The 27,596-nt window shown below is 40.7% G+C and overlaps 2 protein-coding genes across 4 annotated transcripts in view; one reads left to right on the top strand and one right to left on the bottom strand.

Annotated features, from left to right (window-relative positions):
- Positions 1 to 27,596, bottom strand: part of Aven (apoptosis and caspase activation inhibitor) — a 158,286-nt gene that overhangs the window by 97,885 nt on the left and 32,805 nt on the right. The window lies entirely within an intron of this gene.
- Chrm5 (cholinergic receptor muscarinic 5) overlaps positions 12,169 to 27,596 on the top strand; it is a 64,556-nt gene continuing 49,128 nt past the window's right edge. Inside the window, exon 1 of the mRNA XM_036183840.1 lies at positions 12,169 to 12,801. The gene's annotated coding sequence lies outside the window, so the exon portion shown is untranslated. The remainder of the gene's footprint in view (positions 12,802 to 27,596) is intronic.

Here is a 27,596-nt window from a genome sequence, read left to right as displayed (position 1 = left end):
GAAAACCAAAGCGTACCTCCAGGACACACACAGCTCCCTGAGAATCCCAACCGTAGTGTTCGAAAATTCAGATCTGTCTAAACCAGACCAATATACCAATAATGACTCATTGCAACAAACAACCTTTGGGTGGGCTGGCTGGCCAAAAGGGTATCTCTGTGACACACCACAGGTCCCAGTGCCACTAGGGTGAACAGGTGCTGGAAAGATGATGATCAGGTGGGTCTTTTCTTTGTTTTGCTTTTAATTAATTTGAGGGGCAGGTTCTTTTGGGAGGGATGCAGCAGGGGTCAGGGGTGGATATGGAGGGACTGGGAGGTGAGTGGGATCAGGATGTGTGATGTGAAATCCCCAAAGAATCAATTAAAAAATTAAGTTATTTAAAAAAAGAAAAGAAAACTCAGATCTTTCCAACTGTTTCCAACTTCTACAAATTCAATTCTTTGGAGATAATTCTTCCCAAGCATTAAGTTTGTATCTAGAGAGTCATTGAAGGGGCAGTCAGTAGACAGTGTGAAGTGGTTACAGATCTCACTCACTAGAGTACAAACCATCTCAGACAGGGCCTGCTGGTAAGAATTCAGTACAAAGACGCCTGCTTTTCAGACGCTCTGGAGACCATCACTTACCTGACTGAGCAGCACTTTTTGTTCATTGCTATCTGTTGATATATTTCAGAAAAACACTAACAGGTCTATGTTGGTCAGTGACTATAATTGCTCTACTATATATTCCTTTCTGCTTAAGATTTTGACTTAGTGACTCAAAATGGACACTGAAATAATCTATGGGGGAAAAAAATCTAGATCACAACCAAATTGTGAGAAGTAAAATGTACATCAAGTTATCTTTCTAGTTTGAGCATATAATTAGGTTCTTGGTCAGGAATGTGGGCAAACAAGAATCTCATTAAACGTTTGCAGACCTATTGGCCCCTAGCGTTTAAATCTGAAGTCATAATACACAGTGTTTAGGATGCTAATGGCCTGGAGCACAGGGTATCTTCAGCGGTCATCTGATCCAGCCTCTTCTTTCAACTTTTAACGAGTCTAAAAATGATAGTGACTTCAATTTCAACAACACTGTGCATCTTACAATTCTGAGAGTAAAATGAGCAATTTAGCAGAAATAATGAAAAGGAGTTAGAAAAATAAGAGGAGGATCTAATGAAAGAACTATTTTCAATTTCATGTATTATTTGCTTTTTGAAAGTCAAACACTAGTTGATACATCTCTCACCTACTCAGTAAATTTATACTATTTATTTCTTCATTAATCACATGGAGATAGGGAGTGGGCAGAGCACCCCACTTTTGTCCCAAGCATCCAGTGCTCTTAAAGGAATCTAGGAACAGTAATAAGCACCAAAATCAAGAGATGAATTTCAGTTTTTCAATACCTACAAATATGTTCTCTAAAAATTTAGTTTGTGATAACCCACAGCCTTATGCCAACTTGACACAAACTAAAGTCATCTGAGAGGAGGGAGCCTTAATTAAGAAAACGCCTCATAAGATAGAGTTGTGGGGCAGGCCTGTAGGGCATTTTCTTCATTACTGACTCATCATGGGTGGGGTCATCCCTGGGCTGGTGGTCCTGGTTTCTATAAGGAAGCAGGCTGAGCAAGCTATGAGGAGCAAGCCAGTGAGCAGCGCCCCCCGCCATGACCTCTGCATCAGTTCCTGCCTCCAGGTTCCTGCCCTGCTTCAGTTCCTGCCTCACTGCTTTTGATGATCAACAGTTATGTCAAAGTGTAAGTGAAAATAAACCCTTTCCTCCCCAAGCTGCTTTGGTCATAGTGTTTCACCACAGCAATAATAACTCTAAGACGATTATCATTTCTTTGATGCACTGATTTTTCACTTAGTCCTTTTTAACGACTTTCTTAAATACAAAATCGAGAGATGCCACATTCCACTGTGACCCTGATGGCGCATTGCTAAGTGACACCCTTGAGCTATGGGCTTCTGCAGGCCTGTCCACCTCCAGGTGATGAGCATTCTCAGTGCCTGCTGGTCCTCCTGCTTCTCCTCTTGCCGTTTCACTCCCGTATGCTGTCGGTGTGCACACCCCTGCTTTACCCTGCCTGCCCTGTTCTGAAGCCTGAACTTTCCCTCTTCTCCAACACCCGGCACTGTATCCTCTCCAGCACGGTGTCTCATCTAACTTTCAGCCAGACTGGTCACTGAAAGTAGGTATTTAGGTTTAATTAGTTTCCTTTCTTTTTTCTTTTTTTCTTTTTTAAAATTTCTAACAGTGAGTAGGCTGAGCATCTTTTATTTGCATTTTACTTTCTGTGAACAATCTACTCCAAAACCTTCGTCATTTGTTTAATTAATTTGCTTACTAACACAGGATCTTGTAATATAAACCAGGCTGGCCCAAATTCACTATGTAGGCCAAGATGGGCTCAAAAGCACAAGTAATTCTCCTGCCTCGGCTTCTAGAATACTGGAACCACACCCAAGGTTATTAAAACCAATCAATGGCATCCAAAGTTGGTTCTCAAAGAGGAAGATTACTATCACCACACGCCTGTGCACAGAGTCCTCTGTCCTGCTCTGGCCCTACAGGAATCCTTAATTTTTATACAACTAAATTTAATAGTCTTTTCTGTGATAGCTTCTGCACTATAGGTCATATTTTAAAATCCTTTCCCCATTCTGACATTATAAGAATTTGAGTGTGATTTGCTTCTGTTTTCCATTAAACTTTGACACCTGCAGACTTACCCTGTTACACAATATGTAGTCTGAATGGCACCTTCCTTTCCTCAGACGGCAGCTTCACCGGGGCCAATCCCAACAATCTGAAATAATCTGAGCTTTTGCTTTTAGATTTTTGCTCTAATTCTCTGATGCTTAGAATTTTCAGATAAACTAAGATTAAGAGTAGTTTAGACTGCAAATGTTCCCTTCTATTTTCCATTGTAAGGACTTATTTTACTTATGAGCTCCATAAGAGACTAACACACAGTAAACATTAGTGGACGTTCTTTCAAAGAATTATGGACTTTGCCGGGCCGTGGTGGCACACGCCTTTAATCCCAACACTCAGGAGGCAGAGCCAGGCGGATCTCTGCGAGTTCCAGGAAAGACGCAAAGCTACACAGAGAAACCCTGTCTCGAAAAACAAAAAAACAAAAAAACAAAAACAAAACAAAATCATGAACTTCATTTCCTTCTGTCACAGCACAGACTTCAGCTCTCAGAATCTGCTAGAGTATCACTGTGAGTAAATGTCTACATCCCAAGGGCAACGCTGCCTTGTCCTCCACAACAGGCCTTTCTTCTTTAATAAAAGTCCTTCAATCTGGTCAGCATTTAGAATCTTCGGTGGAGTGAGTGAAAATTTAATCTCAGTTAAACTCTTCACATACTACATCACTGTGGAAAATGATTGGGGGCTCATTATAAAATTGAGTACAAATCTACCCTATGACTCAGAAATTCTACTCCTAGGTATTTTACTCAAGAGAAGTAAAACTATTTCACATATGGGCCTGCATATCAAGATTCTGGAAGGTTTTTTGGTTTTGTGGGGGTTTTTGTTCTTTGTTTTGTTTGTTTGTTTTTCAAGTTTTCAAGATGGAGTTTCTCTGTATAGCCCTGGCTGTCCTGAAACTTGCTTTGTAGACCTGGCTGGCCTCGAACTCACAAAAATCTGCTTATCTCTGCCTCTCAGGTGCTGGGATTAAAAGCATGTGTCACCACCACTTGGCTCTAGGAGTTTTATAACATCCCCAAACTGAATCTAAAACAAATTTCTGTCAGTAAGAGAACTACTAGATACAGATTATGCTATGGTCATGTTATAGAATACAACTCAGAAGTAAAGGGCCAAACTAACTGTACTGGGTGAATCTCAGAATCACGTATTGCACAGGAAAAGCCAGACAAAAGCATGGTGTAACTCCAGTTGAAAACAGCAGTTATCAACCTGTGGGTCTCGACTCATTTGGGGGCTATATATCAAATATCCTGCATATCAGATATCTACATTACAATTCATAACAGTAGCAAAATTGCAATTATGAAGTAGCAATAGTTAGGGTTCACCACAAATAAGGAACTGTATTAAAGTAAAGGGTCACAGCGTTAGAAAGGTGGAGACACACTGACATACAGGAATACCCAGGCTACTCACAATAGCAGAAATCAGAATTATAGTTGCCTAGGAAAGGAAATAGAGGAAAGAGAATCTTTCCAGAATGAGGTGCTGTGGAATAATCATCTTGTACACTGTTAAGATTTGTCACTCGAACTGGTTTAATAAAACATTGATTGGCCAGTGGCCAGTTAGGAAGTGTAGGTGGGCAACCCAACTGAGAATGATGGGATGAGTAAGGAAGGGTAGAGTCAGAGCAGTCGTCAGCCACGTGAAGGAGTTGGGGACACACACACACACACACACACACACACACACACACACACACACAATAGAATAGAATAGAGGTAAAAGCCACAAGACTCCAGGTACCACATAGAATAAAAATGGATTAAGTTATAAGAGCTAGTTAGTAACAAGCCTGAGCTATTGGCCAATCATTTATAACTTATATTAAGTCTCTGAGTCAGTTATTTGGGAAGTGACTGTAGGTTATTTGGGAGCAGGCAGTCAGGACAGGAGAACTCTGACTACAATGAGGTGATGCTTCTAAAGTGTGTTCTCAGAACCAGCAGCACCTGGGAACTAACTTTGAAATAGGAATTCCCAGCCCCACCCAGATCCCCAGCATTTGCAACTGGGGAGTTCTTGCAGCAACAGACAGCTTATTGAGCCATGCAGGTGTTTCTGACACTGGGTAAAGGCTGAGAACCACTATTCTTTAACCTGTTTATGCAAGTGATTACACACTTGTATACAAACTGCCAACACTTATCAAAACATTCACTGAAGGTCTGCACACTTTATGTGGAATCTGTACCTCAACTTTTAAATTCTGGAATATATTTTTAAAATATTATGTTTAACTCAAATTTGCCTTTCTTACCTATTCTACTTACCTTGATAAATAGAAAAATCATCCACTTGGCAGCTTGAGTGAGAAAACTCCAGGGTCTGGAGAGATGATTCATCAGTTAAAAGAGCTTACTGCTCTTTCGAGGACCCAGGTTCTAGTCCCAGCACCCACACAGCAGCTCATAAGCATCTGTAACTCTAGTTCCAGTAGATCTGATGCCATCTTCTGACTTGTGAGGCCTCTTGAATGCACGCAGTACAAATCCATACACACAGACACATAAAATAATAAAAGAAAACTCCTCTGTTGGTTGATGTCCCTCACTTGTTGTATACATCAATCATCAGAGCTGGTAAACTGACTTCTCAAGTGCTCCTCCCTTCCCTCCATGGCTGACCCTCAACCTCCCTCTAATTCAATAACGCCTCTCTGCCTTTCACCTGATCTAGGACAAAGTCATCCATTTGTCTTCCAATTCCCTAATTTGCCCGAGCTATTTTCCATGACATGGATAAGCCAAAAACCTTGTTATTTAAATTGCTTGCTCCCTCAAGCACCTTAATGGGGCACCAAAAACTTTTAGTGACTATAGCAACAAGAAAGTCTACCATAAGAGGCCAAAGACAGAAAGCAGAATCCTGCCCTCCCCTCTCTGACAGGTCCCAGCTGCATGGAGCTTGACCTGTGACTTCGGATGCCTTTTACTAACAGTTGGAGCCTAACTCCTAAGGGTCCCTGGTGCCTCACCCCACACAGCCAGTCTCGGGGAGGAGAAGTGGCACTGTAAAATCTGCTACCTCAGGATGATAAGCTACCCCCTCTTAGATTCTATTCAAATACAGCCTCTTACATATGACCCAAGAGACAAGGTCAGATTACTTAAGTGCTATAAAAGAACAGGAGACAGACACACATGCACACACACACACACACACACACACACACATACCTGCCTCTCACACATGCAATTCTCTGAGAATTTGCTCACCATATTTCTATCCAGTGTCTATTCTTGACTAAAATTTACGCCGGTGTTGGCCTGGTTAGGACTCTTTCATCCTCCCAGGACTTTGTTCATTGTTTTACATCCTAACCAAACAAAGGACAAAGTTTTGGGGGTTTTTTTTGGGGGGGAGGTATTCTGAATTGGGAGGACTACGTCTTAAGGGAAGGGAAAAGGGCAGAGAGTGGTGGGATACATGAGACAAGAAAACTGAAGGGGAAGGTAGGAGACAAACCAGAGGTGGGCAGAGGGGGTTAAGACACCAAGTTAAATGGCGTGCGTGTGTGTGTGTGTGTGTGTGTGTGTGTGTGTGTGTAAATGTCATAATGAAACCCATTACTCTGTATGTGAACAATAGAAAATATAAATTTCCTTTACAAAATAAACCAGTGACAATCAGCTTCAGCCTTTTTCTAATGTGATATTCCTTACATTTCTGTGAACTATATCATTTACTAATGAAAACAAATAAATATTCACAAAAGCACAAAGCCAGACATCAAACTTACGGACTTTTTTCAATAATGGGTGGCTGATGGTTTTGGACAACTGAGTGAAAACCAAATCAGGGGATGGATTGAATTGTTTTGTCATGTCTGTGAATGTGATGCTGAATTTTAAAACCCTGAAAACTGCACCGGACACAACCTTAACCACAGCAGCAAACGTGCTACCCTTATCAGGTTGTTATGGCAACTAGGCTACTTGGGCTGAGGAGAGAGAGTGGATCTTTTTGTCTGAGAGAGATTTTGTTGCTGACTGCTATTAGAAATACTAAAGAATGTTTAAATATAAATCTCAGAACTTGAGGAAGCCCCCAAGAGATTTCCCCTTGCATCATTAACATGTCAGTTGGTGTTGTAATTATTCAGGTATTGGTTTAGAAAGCTGTATTATTGAAGTATCATGGGTGTAATTTCCCTGCCATTTCTAGGAGACACAATCTGCCAAGAAAGGGAATCAATCAATGGCCCTCGACAGCTGTGACCTATGAACCACAACAATGAGCAGCATGGCAAGATATCCCCAAAGATGCAACAGCAGTGGTAACCAACAGATGTTGGGATTAAAGGTGCGCGCCACCACAGCCCAGCCAAATTTCATTCTTAATGGCTAAATAGTAGCCCATTTGGTATATTGTACAGTGATTCTATATGTTTAGAAACAGATTCATCACTTAAAAAGTGACTAATCACTAACTTTTAAATTTTTCTATGGAACCTCTGTTATAAGAAACTGACAAATTGCCAAGCTTTCTATATCATCCCATTTCTACTAAACCCCTTGCTGATTGCTTTCTAAAGTCATCCTTACACTTGTTTGGAACCACCAATTACAATTTAGTTCAAAATATTTATCCATATAAAAATTCTTATGAAACAGTGTGATGGTTAAGTTGATACTAACTGCACCAAGTTTGGGCCTTCCTACTGAAATATGTATCCCTGAAGAGAACAGGCTATGCACCCACATGAGAAAGGACGGATCCCAGCACCTACTGTGTGAAATGGGGGGGAAAGAAATACATTTTCTCTGCAGTGCCTTCCAGAAGTAATAATATATTACATTCCATTACAATGATGACAACAATGATGATGTCCATACACGACAGTCATTATACTCGGTGCTTCTCATGGATCACTAAGAGGACTTTGAAAAGCATGCTACCTTAAGGCACATTTCTATTTCAAAGACCGTGAGACCAGACATTCAAGCTCAAACAACAAATTCTCTAGAATAAAGCAGCAAACTTCTGCAAACCTCAAGAACCTGGCAATTGGGATGCAAAGTGCATGCTGTGGTTGGGGTCATATGTGGTCCTATGAACATATTCCTCACAGAGACCTCACTTTTTTTTAAAGCTACGCTCAGGCCACAGAACAGAACTGGGACTTGAACATAATACTTAATAAATCTTAGTACCCAATGTCTCCTGGAGCGTATCCAGTCTGTACACTCAGCTGTAAAATCAGCTTCCTGAAGTGAGGTCTGGGGACCTCTAGTGGCCGTCTACAGTTCACGGAAAGAGGAGGTCAAAGACAGGTCAAAGTCTAAAGCAGGAAACCAAGATGCAATGACAGAGGGATGCCTCGGGAAGTTTAGAAACACTTCTGAAATCTATATCTGAAGGTAAAAATGCTCTCAATTTATTCAGATAGGATCAATAGGAGGAAAGCAATTGTTCCCTAATGGTCAACTTTATTATAAGGGTCACAGCTCCTGATAGCATCATGTTAACTTTTCATACTTTCAATGAAATTTAGCTGAATGAATCCCTAGCTCCATAGTTAAAGCCCTTGCCAAATGACTGTGAGGACCACAAATGGGAGGTGGTGTAGCAGCTACCTGTGTAATTCTAGCACTTGAAATAATGATTTCCCAGAGTGATCTGGCTAGCTAGAACAGCAATACTAGCAAGCTCTGGGTTCAACTGACAAGCCTCCGTGAGCAAGGTAAGGAATGAGCAAGGAAAACATCCAGTAGCAACTCTGGACCTCTGTATGCACTCTCATACACATTCATTTGCACCCTTATGCACGTGTGCCACACACAGGCAAACACAAATATACAACAGGAGCGCACACACTACATACACACGTACATGCGAAAAAGAGAAAAAGATCCATGTATAGCATTGTAAAATATACTATTTGGACCAGGCAGTGGTGGCGCATGCCTTTAATCCCAGCACTCAGGAGGTAAAGCCAGGAGGATCTCTATGAGTTCGAGGCCAGCCTGGTCTACAGAGTAAGATCCAGGACAGTCACCAAAACTGCACAGAGAAACTCTGTCTTGAAAAAAAAAAAAATACATTATTTGAGGGACCATGAAGAAACAGAATATATGATTCTAGAAAGTTTAAAAAAAAAAAAAAAAAGTAATGTTCCTTTGTAAATGCAAAACATAGAAGAAAGAAGAAGCTATCTTTCTCTCTAAATTCTCATTATATCCTCAAAGAGGGTCAACTCTCAACACTATCTGCAGGTCAGCTGGGGTTCCAAAGAAACTTCACATCTCATCTGGTAGAATGCTGGTCACGCTAGAGAAGAGCTTCTGCTTAAAATGATAACAGGTGTCTGGTGCACCCAGAACACTCCTCACTCCCAGTAAGGAATGGAAGGAGCCTGCTGGCCTCTGGAGCCATTGTCTTGATCATACCACAACCCAACTATGTACTATGAGCTATGTACAGCCGAGAAAGTAAAAATAAACTTGTAGCTTTCTATAAACAAGATCAATACCGGGTATGCTTTATAGTCAACTTGACAAGATTTTAATCACCATGGAAACAAATCTCTGAGCATGTATATCAGGAATAATCTAGATAAGGCTAACTGAGGTAGGAAAACCCACCCTACATGTAAGTGGTTCCGTTCCACAGAGAAGGGTCCCAAACTGAATGAAAAGGAGACACTTTTGGGTTGGGAACAGTCTAGGCCATCAAAGGAATCAATGTTTTTCTTCTAATTCAGTTTATAGCTATTGGAAAATCATGATTTGAAATAGAGTAGAAACTTAAACCTAAAGCATCCAATTTATTATTACTGCTCCTTATGCAGCCTCTCTGTTCACCAGTTAATCACATAAACTTCCCCAATAGGACAGATGCCTCCCTGATGCTGACTGGACATTATAAATGACAAGGATAATTACAGACCACTTAGAAAGAGGAACGTGGCACTTTGGCTCATCGTGCAGTTTGAACTTATATATAATGGTCATAGTACTACCTCCTGGGCCTTCTATAAGTGACTGGCACATGTCTAAGTAATAAACACATACAACTTTATTTAACAAGACAAGAGACAAGGCATGATTGAGATCATGTAAAAATGCTACATACAGTTACTAAGCATTCACACCACAACAACAGAGTGAGGAGGACCTTGGCAGTGTGTTACCTTTGATTTATGAGCGCCTTCCAAGAGGGGCATTCCATAGTTGGAAGCCCTCAGCACTGGCTTTAAGCCCAGGCAGGCACGGAAATACAATTTCCGTCCATGTTCTTTTAATGGCTCCCCATATTTCACCCTCTAATTTCTCAGTCATCCCGCCACTTAGGGAGTTGAAGGGAGATGAGAGAAGAGATCTGAATGGGAGTAAACCTCAGCAAAGTAGCACACAGCTTTCTCAAACTTCATTCATGTTCTTGCATTCCTGGAAAAGCATCCAAATGCTGTCTGATTAGGAGCTGGGTGTTCACAGGTGTAGGAAGTAAAATTCACAGAGAACTCTAGACATGAGAGAGGTGTGTGGTGCCCTAGTCACTGGTCCTCATGAACACCATAGCCTCACTGGCTAGGTTTTTACTTCACAGAACTCTGTCCCATGCCAATGGTGAAACATTGGAATATTCATTAAAGAAGTGTCTGTGTTTGATAAGAAAACAAGCAAGATGGTTTTACTCAGCAGCAACTATATTTGACTACATTTGCCTAGCCCCTAAAATACTCTTGAAATATTGGGACAGGATCTTTAAGGTTTATTTATTTATTATGTATACAGTGTTCTGCCAGCATGTGTCCTTGCAGGCCAGAAGAAGGCACCAGATCTAATTGCAAGTGGTTGTGAGCCACCATGTGGTTGCTGGGAATCGAACTCAGAACCTCTAGAAGAGCAGTCAGTGCTCTTAACCACTGAACCATCTCTCCAGCCTGGGACAGGATCTTGAATTCTAGACAGAGTAAAAAAAATCCCCAGAAAGCAATGAACCAATCCAACCACAAGTTTTTTAAAGATTTTTTTTTTTTATTATATTTATGTGTGTCTGTGTGTGGGTATGTGTGTATGAGTGCAGATACACAAGTGCATGTGCACACAGTGACCAGAAGGTGTCAGGTCTCCTAGAACCAGAGTTACAGGTGATTGTAAGCTGCCCAACATGGGTGCTGGAAACATGGGTGCTCAGGTCCTCTGTAAGAGCAATACACACTCTTAATCACTGAGCCATCTCTCCATGCCCCCAGATTTGTAATTCTCTTTAGTAGTGCGCATCAGTGTCAAATAGAAAAGGGTTCAAGAAAGTACTAGAGACATTTTCTCTTGTATATTCATGCTCCAGATTAGCATGGGAGATATTATGAAATTCAAATTACTTCTTTCTCATATGTAGTTATATAATGCTTGCCAACTAAGTACGAGTGTACACTCTGAAGTCTCACTTGAGAAACCCTATGAAAAGAGAGAGCTTCTGAGAAAAAAGGGATTTCAAGTAGAGTGGCTACTGTGGATGACCACAGAGAACATCTGAAAAGGGTTTGTGTAGTATTAAACTACATAGAGTTAAGCAGAAAGAAATGAAATGAAATTTCCTTTCAAGTATTTCAATAAAGAGAAAAATACCAGGAGTTACAGAATCACAGAAATGGGTCAATAGGGAGTCTATGTATTTCCTTTCACCTTTGTCCAAGTTTGAAGTTTTCAACAATTAAAAAATTTTAAAACATCCTAGTGGCTAGTCATAGTCCTAAAGGACTTCGTTGAGAAGTGGGTGAAAGGTCCTTGCCAGATTTTACAAGTACAAAAATTATGAAACTGGCATTTTTATATCTATACTTTGTATAGCCAATCAGAATTTCATGTAGTTTAAGAAAAACCAGTTGAAGACCATTCATTACATTTTATACCAAGTGATTTGTAATGCTTTATTCCAAAGCAACAAAACATATGCACCCAAAAGATGTATAAAAACATATGTGTCTTTTATTAAGGAAAAGAAAGCCTTTCCCTGTCACCGTTTTAAAAACTCACAGTATATGCTTTCTTTCTAGGACCTCTGAAAAGTTCTCTTTTACTGGAGAAAATTGGACAGAACCTCTGTAACACTGCATGGCAAAGGCGGGAAATGTCTCCAGCCAAAGGACAGACAGGAGAGATGCCATTTCGTAAGACATCCGGGAACTGCATTCCAGCTACCTCTTGCTAAGCTAAGCTCTCTTTTTTTTCCCTTCCAAAAATACGTCACTTAACTGCCTGTCAAAATAAGTCTTGCCTGGTCTACCTGATCCACACTCCAGAGCTGCAGCCTCCTCTGGATTCCCTCCTCAGTGACAAGCTGCTCAGAGAGCACCTAGTGAGCAGCACACACCCCTCTGCTCCTTTCTCTCTTCCTACTAGGGCGAATCACAGTCCATGGAGAGAAGTAATTAATGGGTTCATTACGTATGAAAGCAGCATCCCACCACTTGGCTGTCTGGTTTGAACGGATCCTATCAGCGCTTCATTCATGTTCAGTGTCTGGGATATGATAAAGCTGTTCTTCCTTTTGGATTTTTCCCTCACCACTCAGAAACCACTAGAGCAACGTGTTAATAGAAGCACTCAGGAAAAGAATAAATTCTTCACCTCTGCAGACAGGAGGCTGAGGACGGAAAGTTGTTCAGGAGAAAGCCAAGGAAAGCAGAAGGTGCTAGAGAACAGCCGTGCTTCTGGAACACAACACTGTTGAAGCGGTGTGATTTGGGAACGTTTGCGATTCTGAATTACAGGTGAGCAGAACTTTTCCAGAGCATAAAACATCTGCAGGAACAATCAGGATTTCTCACCGCCGAGAGAGCCAATGAATTTTTAATAAGTTCTGAGCACTGTGGTCAGATCAACTGCTGTTATCTGATAAAGGCAAAATTCGCCCTCTGATTTCCCTAATCCTATCCAAATGGAGTCTTCGCCTTGCTGTGAGCAGTTCTAACTAACACCAACCACGGGATTAGTGGGCCTGGGAGATGACTGCAAGAAGTAAGACAAAACGGTGAAAGAGATCACCACAGCAGTCGAAGAGGCTTTTCGGGTGTGAGAGCTTAGCATTCCTCACTGAGCTTCAGCCAACTGCTGCCAGGTAAGCCTCAATTTTATAACATTCATTCATAGCTTGGCTAGTGGGATGAAGCCTGCTACTGCGGTCGGTGAGCCAGGAGATCTGAATTTCATGTGGTTCTTTCTCCCGTAAGCTTTATGAGATTGAAACCTTCTGAGGTAAACACCTGTTTCTACTTAGGCTGCGCATTAGTCCCTCACAACCTGACAATGAAACAGCTTGCAAATCCCATTCATTTTTCACTGAATGATCCCACCTTGTTCTTCATTTTTTCAGAATTACAGTTTTATTTAGTGACTTGAAAGCATAAGAAGAATCCAGAATGCTGCCTAAAAGGCACCCACCGAGGTGCCTTGCCAGGAAACTTGGGGGAAAGGAGGGATTCATGGGCATGGGTAGCAACATTTCTGTCAATGTTTTTAAAAGGCTCAAAGACTGACTTTAATTCTTAGCAAAAAAACAAAAACAAAAACAAAAAAACAAAAACCCACCTAACCCGTGACGTCACTCTCATTCACACTGATGGAAACTACCTCTAAGGGGTGAATTTACCCCACAGACAGCAGCGTGTTTCTGTAGCAAAGCAAATAAGGAAGAACAGAAAGAAGTCTGGCACATTAAAACCTCCAAAGTTTTTATCCAGGCTGGTGGTCCAAACTAAAAATGCCAAGGACTAGTGAAGCGATGGAAGAATGTTAAAGGGTAGATAGAGTGCCTTGTACAAACTCCCTAGCACTGGCTCCAGAATGAGGCTTCTAAAGAGACTTTCCATGATGAAGTCACAGAAAGCAATCATCAACCGTCCTTCACCTGATGACATTTTAATTTCTTCCATCAAACTTCATTGGCATGAAGTCATTGTCACAAGTTCAATTGAAAAGTCAGGTTCAAAAGTCTTTGCGATTTCTATGAGTTTGGAAGGGTGGGGTAAGAAAACAACAAATGCACACCACACCTAACGGAAGAGATTTGCTAAACCAAGAAAAACCGCCCGAAGCTGTTATTCTAACAACAAATGTGAGCACAGGGGAGATGGCTCCTGAGCAGGCAGACCACTTGCCTGGCCTATGCAGGCGGGAGTTCCATCCCCAGCACAAAGTTATTAATAGGAAAGAGGAAAACTGTTCCATTTCACTGAACTCTGTTTTCAGTTTTTAACTAGGATAGTGGGATGTAGAGCCTCTTCGACTCTTTGTAAGACTCTGCATGAATAGCCCTAAATGTCACACCTATCTTTTGCATCTAAAGTCATTATAGACTCTCACTTGTCATTTTCCAGTAACAAAGACAAGCAGTAATTCCAGTACAGATAGTGACCTGCCTGTCAACTACACCAATGTGTTTCAGGGGAAAAAAAAAAAAAAAAGACTATAAATTCCAAAGTTTCACTTATGTAACAGCCTAACTAAAGGGCTAGGTTTTTGCTTTTTTCCCAAACCCTAACAGTTGAGACTTACTTGATCATTACAGGTTCTTTTCATCTGTTTCCACCTTGTTTTACAGATTGACATGCTTCAAAAAAAAAAATTAATTTTAAGTGAAAAATGCCAAATAATATTTCAAATCATAATTTAATTTTAAAATTTAGTTATCTAGAGGAAAAGGAGATTACAACATCGTGCAGAATGGAAGGGGATGTAAAATAATGGCCCTGAGCTTTTTACTTACTCACTGTTATGAGGAAGATTGACGTGCCACTTCTCGGGGACTTTGCTTCCTTCCATAGCTTAACCTCCAATGACAATAGACGGACAGACAGACACAAAATACCAACTCCTGAGTCAGTCTATGACAGCATCAGTGCCAGTAATCCTTCCCTTTCTCTCCATTCAGAAAGCTACGTCATCCTCAGCAACAGCTTCCAAAAAAGACAGAGTAATTCAGAACAATCTACAATTACCAATGTACTAAAAAGCTAAAAGCACTATTATCTTTAGCATCTCATAGGTACAAATGGGTAAAGTTTATTTTTTATTATTTCATTTATTTATTTATTTGGTTTGGTTTTTTTTGTTTTGGTTTGGTTTTGGGTTTTTTTGTTTTGGTTTTGTTTGTTTGTTTTTGTTTTTGTTTTTTTTGTTTTGTTTTGTTTTGTTTTGAGACAGGGTTTCCCTGTATAGCCCTAGCTGACCTGGAGCTAACTCTGTAGACCAGGCTAGCCTCACTCAAGATCTGCCTGCCTCTGGGCATGTGCCACCATGCCCAGCAGGCTTAGTTTTTCAAATTGTTTGTGTGGGGTGCATGTGTGAGACAGAGACAGAAAACAGAGACAGACAGAGACAAAGAGAGACAGAGACAGACAGAGACAGTAAGAATGGTGTGTGGGTGGGTAGATGGGCCACCATAATGGAGAGATCAGAGGAAACTCTGTGGAGTTGTCTCCTTCTACCTTTATGGGGGATTGAACTCAAGTTGCCAAGTTTACATGGCAAATGCCTTTGTTCACTGAACCATCATTTAAAACCATGTAAGGGATTTTTAAGTGAGTACCTTAAGACTGAATTTATTCATGAGAATTTTCCTTAGTATCAGTAGATTTAACAATTAATGAGATTTTGAATCTTGGTGAACAGTCAATGACTACTAATCATTTCTGTGAATCAATAAGATATGGGGTAAATGTTTTAACTATTGTATCCTTATTAGTGACATCTATTATGCTATACCTTACATTCTGGCCATTTGTATAATCCAAACTTTCATTTATATCATCCTTTAAGTTTCCTATTTAAAGTAAAAGAAAAATAGGTGCATGGGTCAAAATGAAGCTCTTCTACCAAGTGTCTCTGCTATTATACCAGTCTTTTAAAGGAAGTCATTTTACCTGAAATGACAAGCAACATAATTTTATTATTATGTATGTTAAAATTAGAAATATATGGGTTAGGGATTTAGCTCAGTGGTAGAGCGCTTGCCTAGCAAGTGCAAGGCCCTGGGTTCGATCCTCAGCTCAAAAAAAAAAAAATTAGAAATATATATAAAATTCATGTTAATGTATTAGCATTTATCTTATCAAGAAGCCCTATTTTAAGTGCTTTAAATATGTGTTTGCTTATATACATTTGTGTAACTTATAAGTTTTAATTTTTTTAAACATTTTTTTTTATGTGTATAGTGGTGCATGCAGTGTTCTACTTAATTTAATGAGTATTTCAGTAGGACTTCAGCAGGATTGTGTGTTGTTTTCTAAGAAGTGACTGAGTTTGAATAAAGATGTAACTCATCATGGACATTCTCCTCCTCCCCAGCTTGTTCCTGCTGGGAGAGAATGATCATTGGTTTGTGACATCATGGTCTATGACTGGGGAATTGGCTGATATCAAATATGATTATACCCTTTCAGAGGAGCTAGATGCAGAAGAGCTGCAAGCATGCTCATTTCAAGTCACACCACTGAGACACCAGAAAGATCTGTGGCAAGAGCTGGGTTAGGAAAGAAACATGCTTTCATGGCACCTCTCACTTTTCAGCATCAACTATGGAGGATAAAAGTACCACTTTACGGTTTACCTCACTAATCATTTGAAACATCATGGAGGATGTAAACATCGTGTTACCTAATTTCACAGATGAGGAAAAAACGGGATAGAAGAAAATTCCAGTAAGCAAGCAAGAGACATTAGTAGAGCAGGAGTGAGAAAAGAAAAATCTCAGGCGCAAGGCGGCCCCTAGTACAACTGGGGACATTAATGCTGCTCAAAGAAACCTGAGAAAAGCTGTCAGTACACCTCAAATGGGAAAGACAGGGCCTCTCACTGAGAGAGTCCCAAGTATATATTCTCATGTGGAGCCCAGGGTAACTAGTGTGTGACATTCAAACTAGTGTGGTAGCCTGGGAGTGAGAAGGGCCCAGTTAACACCCTTCTAAGAAAACAAGAATTTGTTAAGAGAGAATCTCCTTCATTAGTAAAAATACCGTGTTCCATAACATCCTTCAACATGAATTTGCAAAGAAAATATAAAAAGAATTCAGAAATTGTAAGTCAGAGCTCAACACAGGAAGTGAAGACAGGCGCTCCTCTTACCAACGCATGTACACATCGAAACTACATGTCCTCTTATCATCAGCTTTGTCTGCAACTACAGTTAGCTTCAAATGACAGTGGCAGACAGACAAGTCTTCCACAAACACGGGTATAGTTTCCCTTTAGCCTAATAGCAATCATCCCAGCTCAAAACCCTAGTCATCTGTGATGGCCTCCTAGGTATAGAACATACACAAATATTACATACAAAGCAAAACATCTCTACACATGATTACAAGCCAACCTCATTATTTATGGTGACACTTTTTGCTTGAAATGACAGAATATGACCAGACGATAAAAGCACTTATCTGCTCTATGTGCTGATTAATTGCACTGTATTATTGAACAGTTGGACAATCCTGACATCCTCTATTTTTCACACAACATAAAATACGAGGGGCTGGAGAGATGGCTGCTCTTCCAGAGTTTCTGAGTTCAATTCCCAGCAACCACATGGTCACACAACCATCTATAATTCGATCTGGTGCCCTCTTCTGGCATGTAGGCAGAATACTGTATACATAATAAATAAATAAATCTTTTTTAAAAAATTAGTCAAATAACTCAAGAATCCAGATAAGAAAATGCTTTTATAGTTCTCATGTGCAATGTCATGCTGCTATTGTCATCAGAGCACATGATCCTTCCTACTTATCACCATAGAAACATAGTATCAAATACTGAGCTCTTTGAACAACCAAGCAAGAGACAATGTCCAGTTCAGTGCCTCTAATAAAAATCTTGAACTTTCTGGAATAATGATCCAAAGAGGCTGGCTTACGTACAATTAAAGTCGTGGTTTGCATCAGGGCACTCCTCTAGTACTTATCTCTCACATACTGTTGTAAGGACAGTCTCCTACGGGGGGTCATTCTGGGGACTTGTAATACCTACAGAAAAGCCATTCATAGCTAGGAACCGCCTTAGCGCTTTGATACCTGCTTCTCCTCTAGCACTCTGCCAGGTCATCACTGAAAAATGTACGCTTGTCTTGTCTAGGAAACTCTGCATTACTTATGGGCGAGAGCCATAAGAATAATGATCAGGGCCGGGCGGCCACGGCGCACGCCTTTAATCCCAGCACTCGGGAGGCAGAGCCAGGCGGATCTCTGTGAGTTCGAGGCCAGCCTGGGCTACCGAGCAAGATCCAAGAAAAGGCGCAAAGCTACACAGAGAAACCCTGTCTCGAAAAACCAAAAAAAAAAAAAAAAAACCAAACAAACAAACAAAAAAAGAATAATGATCATACCCATCATCTATTTTCAAGTATGTTCAGAAATAATTAATCAGTAGATGTGCTCAATAAGTATGAAAATATATATCCTAGTAGTACATTCAAGAACAGTCTCAAACAAGAAGAAAAACAGAAGTCCTAAATATATTTCAGGTTCCTTCACTGGAAGAGGGCAAGTAGTTTACTCGGTATGATGGCCTTTTAGAGCACTTGTACTGAAATAAAAGCTATGTAGAAAACATACCCATTAAGAAAACTATGATATTAGCAAATGAGAAAATATAATATAGCATATTTATCACTTATATTTCTGCTCTACTTGAAATATGGAAATCACATTTTCCACACTATGTTGAGATCCAGGAAATCAATAGTCTCAAAGGATTTCAATTGGTTTTGCTGTTAAAAGGTGATTACAGAAAACTGGGCAAACATTCTGCAAAGAAACTGAAGAGACAGGGCCTGGGGAGAAGGCTCCAGAGTGCTGCTCTTTCAGAGGACCAGGGTTCCATACCCAGCACCCCCATGGTAAATTGCATCTCCAGATCCAGGGGATCCAATGCCCTCTCCTGGCCTCCTAGGTCACCAGGTACACATGTAATGCACAGACACATGCAGACAAAATACTCATACACATAAAATAAATGAAAAAATAATAAACCACAGAAACTGAAGAGATAGTGACATCAGCTATCAGAGGGTGAGAGCAGAGAAAATTACACCCTCAAAATCTTACATTTATTTTCCTTTTCCCTTCAGCCCTTAGACTCTGCTCAAGTACTCAGACAAATCTTCCTGTGTTTGTGAGTCAGCCTCACCAGAACCTCCGGATTTCCCATCAGTTAAATCTATGCCAACAGTCGTGGTTTCTGTATGAGCAAGGGCAGTGGCAAAAGCCTGTGCTGTGATGGAAATGAAGGCAAGCATAGCTGGTATTGCTTTAGAACTCATCCTGGGTGCTGTGGTTGAGTTAACTGCAGTAAAGAAATAGTTAATTGTGTGGTTGAAGACCATGTCTAGAGTTCGATGTTTGTGTGCACAGCTTAAGGTCTAGAGTTTCGTCATCTCATATTTTAACAGTAACAGTCCTTCAAAAAAGGTCTTGGGTAAACTGTTGCTATGGAATGCACAGAAACCAGATCGTCTCTGAGACAGAAAGGCCTGCAGGTCCTCTGCTTTTGCCATCTCTCCCATGCTCTTCCAGGACACTTCCTAAAGTCTACACATTGTCATTGTTCTGCCACGTACAGGATTCACAAAGGCATGCTCCATTTTACATGTTTTTGATTCCAAACAGATACTGCCAAGGACCAATCCACAATTCCTCACGTGAGTCATGTGAATCAATAGTATTTTCTAGCTAAGAGGATACAGGCTGCAAACCAGCATTGCCTAGACACATAGAAGGCCACACGGTTATTGTGTTGCCTCAACAATGATCAAGCAACCAAGACCTAGGATTCAAATAGATTTAAAGTTTATTTTCAACAGCTATAATTTGGGTTGGGTGAAATATGCTGGAAGTAAATAAAATGAACAAGATCTCAGTAAATTATATCATGTGTAATCAGAAAGTCAAGCACAGAAACAAAAGTGAAATTTTGCCATAAAATGTTTAGAATGAAGCATGAGAAACCAAAAGAATGGTTGGAAATACCAATAAGGAGGATCCTTTCAAATACTCCTTCCTTAATGTTTTGCCAATCATTTTATCATCCTAAGCTGACTCCAGGCTATGGGCTCAGGAACTTAACTGATTATGAAAGTAAGAGAGAGCCTGAGTACTTAAAACTAAGCTTCAATGTAACTGAGTATCATAGCATGTTATAGTAGATAAAATTCACTTTAAAAGTAGGGAATAAGTAATTCCAGAATGTGGGAAGCAAAGTCACCCAGAGCTACATAGTGAGTGAGTGCTTGCCTATGCACAGTGCATTTGGTCCCAGTACCTGCCATTACCACATCAGCAAGGCATAGTGGCCCACACCTGTAACCCCAGCACTAGGGACATACAAATTGAAGGACATGAAGTTCAAGGTTACCCTCAGCTGTAAAGCAAGCTCTAGGCCCCTGAGCTACATGAGATACAGTCTCAAAAAAAAAAAAAAAAAAAAAAAAAAGAGCTGGGCAGTGGTGGCGCACGCCTGTAATCCCAGCACTCGGGAGGCAGAGGCAGGTGGATCTCTGTGAGTCCGAGGCCAGCCTGGTCTACAGAGCTAGTAGTCCAGGACAGGCTCCAAAACTACAGAGACACCCTGTCTCAAAAAAAAAAAAAAAAGCAGAAATCCGATCTATGCAAAAGAAAATTTTGATTATTATATTTGACCTATCAGTTATGTGACAATTTACTCATTTCTGCTCAGCAGCCTTCTCCAGGTCAACTCCATTCGCTGAGGAGTCGTCATAACTGTTATCAAATGAATCCTATTTTAAAACTAGTTACCTGGCTGGGGAGATGGTTCAGTCAGTAAAGTGCTTGCAGCCAAAATTTAAGTCAGTCCCTACATTCACATTTAAAAAAAAAAAAAAAATGTCTGAAATGGTGGCAGACACTTGTAAGCCACTGAGGAAGCAGCAGATGGTTCCTGGGGCTTACTGGCTAGACAACCTAGCTTAATCAGTGAGCTCCAGGCCACTGAGAGACCCTGTATCAAAATTAAGCAGACCACACCCAAGTAATACCACCCAGGACTGTCCTCTGGCCTCCACATGCAAGCACACAAATGTGCGTCAACATGTACATGAACACACAAACACGGTTACAAAGTAACTAATATTTTCTCCATTTCCCAAAAGATGTGTTTTAATATATGCTCTTGAGATTCTGCTGTATTTCATTTTGAACTATCCCAAACCAGCCAATGCCTGTGCAGTTACTACACAGCTTTAACTGTCATGTTGCACTCCTGAGATCACATGCTTGTGTGGGACAGCCATAATTAGACAAGAGGAGAAAAGCTCCAGTGGCCAACACACCTTTATTGTGTAGGTCCTCTAAAACTACATTACAAATTCCTTATAATTTTATACTCATAACGGTTTTAAGAATCAGACTGGACCTTTACCAACCCCACATCTGACAGAGGATTGATCTCCAAAGTATATAAAGAACTCAAGAAACTAGACATCAAAATACTGAACAATCCAACTAAAAAAATGGGCTAAAGAGCTAAACAGAATTCTCAAAAGCAGAATCACAAACGGCTGAAAGACATTTAAAGAAATGTTCAACATTCTTAATCATCAGAGAAATGCAAATCAAAATGACTCTGAGATACCACCTTACACCTGTCAGAATGGCTAAGATCAAAAACACTGAAGACAGCTTATGCTGTAAAGGATGCGGAGCAAGGGGAACTCTCCTCCACTGTTGGTGGGAATGCAAACTTGTACAACCACTGTGGAAATCAGTATGGCAGTTTCTCAGAAAATTGGGAATCGATCTACCGCAAGACCCAGCCATACCACTCTTGGGCATATACCCAAGGAATCATACCACAAAGATAAATGCTCAACTATGTTCATAGCAGCACTATTTGTAATAGCCAAAACCTGGAAACAACCTAGAAGCCTGTCAACTGAAGAACGGATTAAGAAAATGTGGTACATATACACAATGGAGTACTACTCAGCAGAGAAAAACAATGACAGCATGAAATTTGCAGGCAAATGGATGGAACTAGAAAAAAATCATCCTGAGTGAGGTAACCCAAACCCAGAAGGACAAACATGGTATGTACTCACTCATAAGTGGATTCTAGATATAAAGCAAAGAACAATCAGACTGCAACCCACAGAACCAGGGAGGTTATATAGCAGGGGGGACCCTAGGATGACTGTGACTTATAAGTTTTGGTTTTACTCAATTGCTGGGCAAGCCTCAATCAAACATTTCACTATTAGGATAAGAATTTATACTGTATCAAGCTGATAATAGAAAAATAAATTAATTAATTAAAAAAAAAGAATCAGACTGACCTGTTACAGCCATAAATGTACAACCGTTTACACTACCAACAAACCTAAGTACCAGGAAAAAGAGAGAACTTTTTAAATAAACTTCTCTTTTCTGTCTCAGATTGCCAACTGAACTTTTGAGGCAGATGTCCTAGACAGTGGAATCATGGGTTACTTTCTTTTGTATGCTGTCCCCTCCCACTTCTGAGCAAGGCTCTGGTGGTATCATCCACTATGGACAGGAATAAAATAACCAACATTACAGGATCTCTTGAGAGGGAAAGCAACTCCCAACAGCCATTTCTTATACAAAAAGGAGATGCCTAAACTGGTCCAAGTGATGAGGAAAAAAGTGACTGCTAAGTGCTCAGCCTTAGGGGACATCTCTGTCACCCCCTCCAAGGCTCTGGGAACATCAGGGAAGAGAGGGCAGAAGAATGTAATGGAGGAAGGGGTGGAATATGGAACACTGTCTTTCAGAAATGCCATAGCTGTTTCATCTATAAACTCACAGCAGTCTGATCACCTGCACAAATCCTGCAAAGCATGTACCCATCAACAAGCTGTCATGGAGAGGGGAGATACTCAAGAGGCCTCACCCTTCCCTGAAGATTTAGGTGCTTGTGAGTGTGGCTTCGTGGGTAGAGAGCCAGTTTAGCATACCAGATGCCCTGGGCGTTATCTCCAGCACCACCTAACATGAGGTGCTAGAGGTAGGCACATCTGGAATCCCAGACACTCCAGAGGTGGAAGCTGGAGGATCAGGACATGCAGCTCATGCTAGATCTTAATCAGCTAACAGCCCACTCTGTATACATTAGACCCTTCTCAAAACAACAAAAGAAAGGTTAGAGCCATCTCTGGATGTTTGTAAGTAGCTAATGGTAGCTAGTGGGGAGGGAGTTCATGAGGCCACATTCTTCCCTGAGTCTCTATAGGAGGTGATTGCTGAGTGAGGGAAAAACATTTTCAACCCTAATTAAACCCATTAGGTCACACACACATGCACACATACACAAGCAAAAGAAAGAAGAAATGAAGGGAGGGAGGGAAAAAGAGAAAGAAAACTCACGAAAGTATAAGGGAAAGTAATTAGCAAAAGCAATCAGTGAGGGGGAGTCGACAGGAGAGGGAGGACACTGGGGGTGGAGAGTGCGATCAACATACATTTAAATGTATGGATTAAATGCCAATAAAATCCATGATTATATATAACTAATATATGTTCATAAAAATACCTCTGTTCGTGGTCACATCAACTGCTTATGACATGGTTAATACTCTGTACAGAAAAAAATAACTGTAGGCTCAAGTAGGTTCTCAGGAGAATAAAGTGGAAAGTATCCATCTCTTCCCTCTTGACAGCAGAAAGCCTACCCTCTACCCCTCTTAGAAACAGCTTGAACAACCTCCACTGCTTCAATTCAAGGAAACACAAAAGGCTTGACGACTGCCGCGAGACTAGGAGGCTCCTTCAGGAAACAGCTCTGCTGCTATCCCGAAAGGTGATTTTCATGAACTGCTACCACTGAAAGCCCATCTGATCAACACTTCAAACATGTGAGGGCAAAACAGCCTGAAACAAATCCTCTGCTGCTCACTACCTCCTCCCTTAGACACCAAGCACCACAACCCATTCCAACGTATGCGCATGCTCATTCTCTGTTAGAGGGCTAGGTCAACATGCTTAGGGTTTCACGCTGCTCATGCCAGCTCAGTGGCCACAAGGAGCACAGCTGGCACCCTCTCTCTCCTTTGCGATGCTTTGAAAGCAAGGGCGGTCCACGCTTACTTGTCTTCTCCGAGAAGAAAACTGAGCTTTGAAAGTCTTTGACAAAGTCTCTGCCAATAGAGAATCATATATTCTCTTATACTTGTGTTTTCTGTGATGGAATCTTGATGCAACTTTGTCTTCTCTGTAACACATCCAAGTTCATATTAGAAAGGACTATCTCTCAAAATTCACTATTCCTATTTAAAACTATAAAGAGGCCCGAGGATGGCTGGCCATCATGAGTAAGTAACACTCACGTACTAGCAGTATTTCCTGAACTCGATCTGAGCAGATCCCCCTTTACTGCACTAGGACAAATTTAACATAGGCAAGGACTTGCAGTGACTTTTTTTAAAAAACACAAAAGTACTTTTTAAAAGCAAAAAAATGAAACCTATACTGGACAAATTGGTCCCTAATTGGTCTGAGAAAAATGGAACTCTGGTTGGGGATTTAGCTCAGTGGTAGAGCGCTTGCCTAGCAAGCACAAGGCCCTGGGTTCGATCCTCAGCTCTGGGAAAAAAAAGAAAAGAAAAGAAAAGAAAAATGGAACTCTGGGGGGAAAAAAACCAAAAACCATAGTTGTTCATACCAGCAATACCAACATTTAAGAATCCAAGGCAAATGGATTACTTCAAGTTCAAGTCTAGCCATGACTACACAGTGAATTCCTGGCTATTCTGGGTTACAGAGTAAAACTGTCTCAAAACAAAACAAAACAAACAAACAAACAAAAAAACCCTATGTAATTATATGTGTATGTGTATATATGCTCATTGTGTTTTTATAGCTCACTGCAAAGGACAAAACACAAAAAGGACTCAATTCCTAAACCCCATTCCAAAAGAAAACTTTAAAATTCAAATGGGTGTGTACTGCCATGATTTAGCTATAGTCTGTGCAGCTACGAACGGAAGGAAGGAAGGAAGGAAGGAAGGAAGGAAGGAAGGAAGGAAGGAAGGAAGGAAGGAAGGAAAGGAAGGAAATTCTTCTTTGAGCATCTTACCTCCCACAGATACCTGCATGGCCCTGGGTTAAACTGCAACCCCTATGCATTTCAGTTCTCCAATCTAAAAACGTGAACATTTTGGCCAAAAGATGGCTGAGATTGTGCATGAGATAAACACTCTGTGACTCTTTGAAGACTGAGGGAAGAATGCCAATGGCTCAAAGCACATGGACGTCACACAACACAGCAGTGTGATACTCAGCAATCTAACGAGCACATGCAGGAAGGAACAGGTGTTCAGTGGTCAAGAGAAAAACAACCTGTGTACTTGCACATCTTTCCTCTAGCAATTCCTTCTACCTACTTAACAGAAGAGCAGATCAATTCAAGAGGACTGATTGCTATCAAAAGAATCCATTCAGAACAACAGCTTCTCTAACCATGAATTCACCATGTAATGATGCTTCTTAACTGTCTATTCTCTAGTGTTCAAAACGAAATTCAACTCACTTTTTCACATCTCAAACTCCAAAGGAAAACAAGTGTAAGAATAAAAATGGAGATTTAGACTTCCTAACTGTATCAATGCTGCCTTTCAAAATGATACCACAGTAAACTAGTGTGGCTCAGCAACCAGGGGGAGCAAAGACAAGGTACACCACAGTCAAACATGTTCAGCTAATGATGCCTTTAAGCTAAGCAGCAGCAAATTCTTTAGAAGCTATAGTAGTTAGCTGACAGGCACCCCTGACAGGCACCCACACTCCCACACAGACTGGATTTCAGATTGTTCTGTTAACAGCCTACCTTCCACGGTTATTCCATTGGGAATGACTTAACTTGACCATCCTGAGCTGACACAACTTGCTAAAATGGTTTCCTTATCCCTGTGCCTTCACCTACATAAGGATGCTCTGATGTGGTTCCACGCACCAACACTCCCGGTACATTAACTCTCAGGCAACAATCTATAGCCACAGGCAGCAGGAACACACACTGAATATTTAACACACATAGAAGAGTTCCTAGAGAGGTACCCTGAGAGTAAGCAAAGCACAAAGAACATAGGAAACTTCATATGTCACAATAGGTAGTCAGAAACTATGGGCTGGAGAGATGGATAGCTCAGCAGTTAAGAGCACCGCTGCTCTTCCAGAGAACCCAGGTACAATTCCTAGCTCCCATGTGGACGTTTACAACCTCCATGGACAGTAGGCATACCTGCAATACACAGTAACTCATGCAGACAAAACCACCATACACATAAGAGAAATAAATTTACATAAATAGAAATAAGAATAAATTTTAAAGCCTAAATAAAAAAGGGAAATTGTTTTTCAAGAAGAGGGCAGGCTCTGAAGACAAACTTGCCTCCCAATTTGGCCCACTTATTGTCCACAAAGCAGAAAATTACTTCCTGCTATAAGAGAAGTACAGAAAAGTGCGTGTCCCCAAATCCTATTTACATTATATGCAAAGAAAACATAAAGAGGATCAAGAAAATCAGCCATCTGGACTTCAAAATATAGGGGAAGAACATAGTTCTCTCATAGCCAATATCATAGCTTACCTAAAAGTGGTATCATGAGAACCTCCAGTCAAAAGGATTCCAACAACTTAGAATTCAGAAATGTTTTGAAATAAGTACCTTCTCATCTTAAAAAAGGAACCAGGCATGATGGAGCACACCTTTAATCCCAGCACGCAGGGGGCAGAGCAGGCGGATCTCTGTGACTTGAGACACCAGCTTCATCTACAAAGCAAGTTCCATGACAGCCAGGGCTACACAGAGAGGCCCTGTCTCAAAAAATATCAAGAAGAGGGGGAAGAAAAGAAAAGCCGTCAAGTCGGAAGCTATTGTGGCCACTTGGAGTCACACTGAGCTTAGGCGCAGCTGTACAATCACCACTTTGTCACACCTTAGCAGCAACTCCTCTCAATCATCTCTCAAAATTGCCAGGGGGGGATAATTGAATATTAAAGCTAAGCAGCAGTGTGAAAAATAGTAAGAAAAGTGGTATCTTATCAATTTTCCTAAAAAAAAATAAATAAATAGGAAGCAGATTAATTTTCTTGACTTTTAGCATGCATGACTTATAACACATAATTATCTTTTTGCTTGAATTAATCATTCTCAGCAGTCAAGGAAAACTCATTTTGTGTTGGAGCTCCTAAGTGTCTCTGTCATAATAATCCAAGTCAATGCTGAAATAAATCCACATTTCCCAGGTTTTTTGGTTTAAATGAAGTGAATAACAATAGTGTTTTCGGGCTGGTGAGATGGCTCAGTGTTTACATAAAGAACTTAATCTTTACAAAAATTTGCAGTGAAACATGACAGTATGAATAATCTTGCATAACAAATTAACTGCACAGAATTCCAAATCACTACACTATGGAGTTTTTCTCCATGGTGGGAATACTATGGGCGTTGGGTCTGTGAGAACATCAGGCACCTAGACTTCTGGGCTGCTGTTCAGAGAATTATACAGATTGGTTTAGGAAGCAAAGACTCCCCAAGACAACTGATTCCCTGGGTATTTCTTGAGTTCCTATTATTGAACATTTCCTGGAAATTCAGAGTGCCTGGCCCCTTCTTTTCTCAAGAGGTTATTTAGTGTTTTCAAATGCTACTTAACTATAAGTTGACTTTGCAAATGCACCTGTCCTACATTTGCTCACTAGTTACTATAGGGTTTGTTTGTTTTTTAAGTATTAAAATGAATAAACTGGTAAAGCTTTACTGTAGGTTTTTGATGAACCTTTGGAGTTTTCTCCTATAAAATCATGTCATCTGCAGAGATAATTTCACTCCATCCTTTCCCTTTGGGTTTCTCTCTTTTCTTTTTCTTGCCTGGTCAATCTGGTGTGGAA

Source organism: Onychomys torridus, chromosome 4, assembly GCF_903995425.1.
Source record: "Onychomys torridus chromosome 4, mOncTor1.1, whole genome shotgun sequence".
NCBI lineage: Eukaryota > Metazoa > Chordata > Mammalia > Rodentia > Cricetidae > Onychomys > Onychomys torridus.
This window is presented reverse-complemented; position numbering and strand designations above follow the sequence as displayed.